The following is a 6,000-nucleotide window of genomic DNA, read 5'->3' as shown; positions in this document are numbered from 1 at the left end:
TACTAACGAATCTACTTGTGAGGAATTTAGTAGGACCATGACACAGAAATTCGAGATGTCCATGATGGGGGAGTTGAAGTATTTCTTAGGATTTCAAGTGAAGCAACTCCAAGAGGGCACCTTCATTAGCCAAACGAAAGATATTCTAAGCAAGTTTGGGATGAAGGATGCCAAACCCATCAAGACACCCATGGGAACCAATGGGCATCTCGACCTTGACACGGAAGGTAAATCCGTCGATCAAAAGGTATACCGGTCGATGATAGGCTCTCTACTCTATTTATGTGCATCTCGACCGGATATTATGCTTTCCGTATGCATGTGTGCAAGATTCCAAGCCGACCCTAAGGAAGCTCACCTTACGGCCGTAAAATGAATCTTGAGATATTTAGTTTATACTCCTAAGTTTGGGCTTTGGTATCCTAGGGGATCCACCTTTGATTTAATTGGTTATTCGGATGTCGATTGGGCGGGGTGTAAAATTAATAGAAAGAGCACATCGGGGACTTGCCAGTTCTTGGGAAGGTCCTTGGTGTCTTGGGCTTCAAAGAAGCAAAATTCCGTAGCTCTTTCTACCGCCGAAGCCGAGTATATTGCCGCAGGCCATTGTTGCGCGCAGTTGCTTTGGATGAGGCAAACCCTTAGGGACTATGGTTACAAATTAACCAAAGTTCCTCTTCTATGTGATAATGAGAGTGCCATCCGCATGGCGGACAATCCCGTTGAGCATAGCCGCACTAAACACATAGCCATTCAGTATCATTTTCTAAGGGATCACCAACAAAAGGGAGATATCGAGATTGCATACATCAATACTAAAGATCAATTAGCCGATATCTTTACCAAGCCACTAGATGAACAAACCTTTAACAAACTTAGGCATGAGCTAAATATCCTTGATTCTAGAAATTTCTTTTGATGTCTTGCACACATAGCTCATAAATATACTTTTGATCATATCTCTTTCATGTGCTATGACTAATGTATTTTCAAGTGAATTTCAAACCAAGTCATAGGTGTATTGAAAGGGAATTGGAGTCTTCGGCGAAGACAAAGGCTTCCACTACGTCACTCATCCTTCGCCGTCACTCCGAGCAACTCTCCGTCTTTGGTATAATCTTCACTATTATGTCTTTTACCAAAGGGGGAGAAGGTAATAAAAAGGGCTTATATCTCACTCAAGTATCCGTTTTTGGCGATTCATGCCAAAGGGGGAGAAAGTATTAGCCCAAAGCAAAAGGACCGCACCACCACTAATTTTAAAAAGAGTTTTTCAATTGGTATGATTTTCAATTTGGTATCTTCTTGTGTTCAAAAAGGGGAGAGAGTAGTATTTTCAAAATCAATATCTTAAAACCCTCTTGAACACTAAGAGGAGAATTTCATTAAGGGGGAGTTTTGTTTAAGTCAAAGGAAAAGCATTTGAAACAGGGGGAGAAAATTTCAAATCTTGAAAATGCTTCGCAAAGTCTTATTCATTTACCTTTGACTATTTGCAAAAGAACTTTGAAAAGGATTTACAAAAGAATTTGCAAAAACAAAACATGTGGTGCAAGCGTGGTCCAAAATATTAAAAATAAAGAAACAACCCATGCATATCCTATGAGTAGTTATATTGGCTCAATTCTAAGTAACCTTTGCACTTACATTATGCAAGCTAGTTCAATTATGCACTTCTATACTTGCTTTGGTTTGTGTTGGCATCAATCACCAAAAATGGGGAGATTGAAAGGGATTTATGCTTACACCTATTTCCTAATTAATTTTGGTGGTTGAAATGCCCAACACAGATAATTAGACTAACTAGTTTGCTCTAGTCTATAAGTTATACAGGTGCCAAAGGTTCACACTAAGCCAAGAAAAAGACCAAGAAATGGGTTCAACCAAAAGAGCAAGGGACAACCGAAGGCTGCCCTGGTCTGGCGCACCGGACAGTGTCCGGTGCACCAGGGGACTCCAAGCTCAACTTCGCACCTTCGGGAATTTTCAGAGGCGCTTCGCTATAATTCACCGGACATGTCCGGTGCACACCAGACAGTGTCCGGTGATCCAGAGGAGAGCGACTCTGAACTCGCCAGCTTCGGATTTCAGCTCCGCTATAATTCACCGGACATGTCCGGTGCACACCGGACTGTCCGGTGAGCCAGCGGAGCAACAACTACTTCGCGCCAATGGTCGACTGCAACGCATTAAATGCGCGCCAGCGCGCGCAGAGGAGCAGAGCACACGCGGGTGGCACACCGGACAGTCTACAGGACTTGTCCGGTGCATCACCGGACAGCCAGGCGGGCCCACTCGTCAGAACTCCAACGGTCGGAACCCAACGGCCTGGTGACATGGCTGGCGCACCGGACTGTCCGGTGCGCCATGCGACAGCAGCCTCCACCAAACGGCTAGTTTGGTGGTTGGGGTTATAAATACCCCCAACCACCCCACATTCAAGTCATCCAAGTTTCTCAACTTCCAACCACTTACAAGAGCTAGGAATTCAATACAAGATACACCCAAGTGATCAAATCCTCTCCCAATTCCACAAAAGCTTTAGTGTTAAGTGAGAGTGATTTATTGCGTTCTTTTGAGCTCTTGCGCTTGGATTGCTTTCTTTCTCATTCTTTCTTGAGATCAAACTCACTTGTAATTGAGGCAAGAGATACCAATCGTGTGGCGATCCTTGTGGGAACTTTGTGTTCCAAGTGATTGAGAAGAAAAGCTCACTCGGTCCGAGGGACCGTTTGAGAGAGGGAAATGGTTGAAAGAGACCCGGTCTTTGTGACCACCTCAACAGGGAGTAGGTTTGCAAGAATCGAACCTCGGTAAAACAAATCCGCGTGTCACACTCTTTATTCGCTTGCGATTTGTTTTACGCCCTCTCTCTCGGACTCATTTCTATTTCTAACGCTAACCCGGCTTGTAGTTGTGATTAAGTTTGTAAATTTCAGATTCGCCCTATTCACCCCCCCTCTAGGCGACTTTTATCGCGTCTTCTCGGGACTACAGAACCAGTGCAACAACTCGAGTCAGCCCCGCGCATGACCCAACAGTGCCAATTAAGTGCGACGGTCACGGTTCAGTCAGTCGTGGGGATAGACACGACAGTTGGTATGACCATAGGCAGACCGGCGGTAATTGCAGCAACGAATGGACGGAAGCAGCGGTCCAACCACCAACCAGGCCCTGGTCCCACCTACAAGCTCGCATCCTCCCCTGAAGCGGCAGGGGAGCCCTCTCCCACAGCATAAAGACGACGCACCCGTGTTCCATTCCTCGAACGACTCGCGCACGCGCAACGGATACCCCGCGAGTCGCCCGTCCCGTCGCATTAACTCCCTGGCAGGACACACGTCTCCTCTGGCAGGCGAGCGGGCGCCGTTTCGCCTCCGTCATGATGACTGCCTCAAAAAAGGTGCGCCACACTGTTTTGAAATATCTCCTTTCTCCCTTTCCTCTCTCTTTCTCTCTCTCCGCAGGGATCGGGAAAGGGGACATTTCGAAGGAGCCCTTCGCAGCAAAAGAAACGGGCCCCGAGCCCTCCTACTAATCAGGGGTTCGAAGGTTGCGCCCTGCGGGGTTCGGCGACCGCCCCAGAGCACTCGGGCTCCGAGCCCTTTACTGATCAGGGGTTCGAAGGCTGGTCCCTCGAAGGGATTCGACAGCCGCCCCAGAGCATGCAGAGTTAGGGATGACTCTAGGTACGTCCGTTACATGGCCAAGGCTGGGCTACGCTCCCGAGGTACCCTAAGACATTTCCGAGACCAGCGGGAACAGTTTGTAATGGAATCCCACCAAAGGGAGGCACCGAGCCCTTGGACCCTATCGAATGGGTCTGGGTCTAGCAAATCACCTGCAGGTACTTTTGGAGCGCGCATCTGGGCCACTAGCCGACCCTTATCGAACAGGGCTCGGGCGTCCGCTCGGATTACCCAATAGCAACTCATTGGAAACACCATGTTCAGCTCCCACCGAGGGTAACATGGCGCGTTCCCCCCTCCTCCTTGCGGAAAGGCGACGAAGGGGCGTACAATAAAAAGCTGAGACGGTCCTCGATCATCCTCTCGCTCCGTGCAGAGGCTCGGAGGCTGCTCTCGCACCAGGCTACGACCAAATTGTTGACCACGTCGACAAACCAGCTTGAAAACTTGGAGCCTGACCATGCACCCGGCTGCGGCCAGGCCGCATGAGGGAACAACAAGGCCGACCGAGGAATCACAAGAAGAATTAAGACCTCAGAGGAGTCAAACCACTCCTCCGAGGCCTCGGGGGCTACACCCGACGGGTGCGCTCGCACTCACCCATCAGAACAAAATATAACCGAGAAAGGCTAGTCCCCATGCAAAAGATCCGACAGAACCTCCAAGCGAGTGCCTACACTCCCTTTGAGGCTCAGGGGCTACTGTCGGGTACCGTAATTAGGGGTACCCCCAATTCTCCTAAGCATGGCTGGAAAACATCTTCAAAACAGACCGTAAAGACCGGTAAGCGCGGTTCAAAGTTAAAGCCTCGTCTGCCAACGGACGTGATCTCGTCTCGCCCGAGCCCGACCTCGGGTAAGAACAAGTAGTCCCGGACGGATTCATGACTCGCCCGAGGGCCTCCTCAGGCAACGGGCGCACCCCCCGGCTCGCCCGAGGCTAAGCTCGGGCAAACTTTGTCGTATAGCAACCTCGGCCAAATCGCCTTACCAACCGACCGTATCGCATGCGCATTTAATGCGGGGATTGCATGACACCTTATCCTGACACGCGCGCCTCAGTCGGCAAGGTCGAAATGACCGCAGTCACTTCGCCCCTTTACTGATCGTTCTGACAGGAAAACAACACTATTCACCTCGTTCCGACTACTGTGCCAACCACCAGGGTAAGACTAACAACAGTAAGTCACGACCTCTCCCGAGTTCAGCCTCGGGCGCAACAGGGAACTCCGCCTCGTCCGACCCCAGGCCTCGGCCTCAGCCTTGGCCTCGGGAGAAGGTCTCCGCCTCGGCCGACTCTAGGCCTCAGCCTCAGTCTCGGCCTCGGGAGAAGGTCCCCGCCTCGCCCGACCTTAGCCTCGTCCTCAGGAGAAGTCACCGCCTCGCCCGACCTCGGCCTCGGACCAACTACGCTACAGGGGATACATCATTACTCTACCTCTAGCTAGCCGTCTCAGGCTACGAAGGAACAAGACCGGTGTCACATCTAGATTACTCCGGCAACAGGTAATGATGGTTCCCTGCATGCGTCCATGACGTCGATTGTTCTCAGCTCTCTACGAAGGCAAAGAAACGTCAGCAGGACCCAGGGCCGCACCGCCAGCTACGCTTCTACAGGGCTCAAGCACTTCTCTGTCGGCCACGTTAGCACATAGCTACACCCCCATATGTACAGCTGGACCATCCCCTTATATCTATAAAAGGGGATGCCCAAGGCCTTCCCAAGGGAGACGGAAGCGGAGGCAGGGGTGAGGGGGCCTAACTCAGACGGCTCACTTCAAGGCCACACCCTCTCTCGCGAAGCTTGTAACCTCTACTACGAGCACCTCGGTGCAAGATAATATAAGCATCATCCTCCCTCTTGTGTCTCATCTTGCATCAACCTATCTGGGCAGGGACACGCAGCGTCAAATTCACTGGTCGGTCGAGGGTCCTAGCGGGTCCAAAACGTCGACATCCTCAAATCCCTCTCAACGCCTTTGCAATCGAACAAACCCTCAATCTTTGTCTAATTGAAGGCTCATTTCGAATTGTTGGGGATCAAGTGTGTGGGATTTACTCTCCCTTGATCCACTCTAATTCTCTTGTCACTAAACTAGTTTTGACAAACCAGCTCTTATGGGGTTAAAATATCCTTGTTATTCAAAATTTTAGTCCCTTTAATTCGCTCCAATTCTTTTGCTCTCTAACCAGCCTTAGAGGAAGTGTACGAGAGTGGTTTTCTCTCACCCTTCCCATTCTATTCACCACAGCACACGTGTATTTACACCCATCTATCTAACGTAACATACATGTCTATATACATAAATGAA

The sequence above is a fragment of the Zea mays genome, chromosome 5 (assembly GCF_902167145.1).
Source record: "Zea mays cultivar B73 chromosome 5, Zm-B73-REFERENCE-NAM-5.0, whole genome shotgun sequence".
In the NCBI taxonomy this organism is placed as follows: Eukaryota; Viridiplantae; Streptophyta; class Magnoliopsida; order Poales; family Poaceae; genus Zea; species Zea mays.
Note: the sequence above shows the minus strand (reverse complement) of the source record.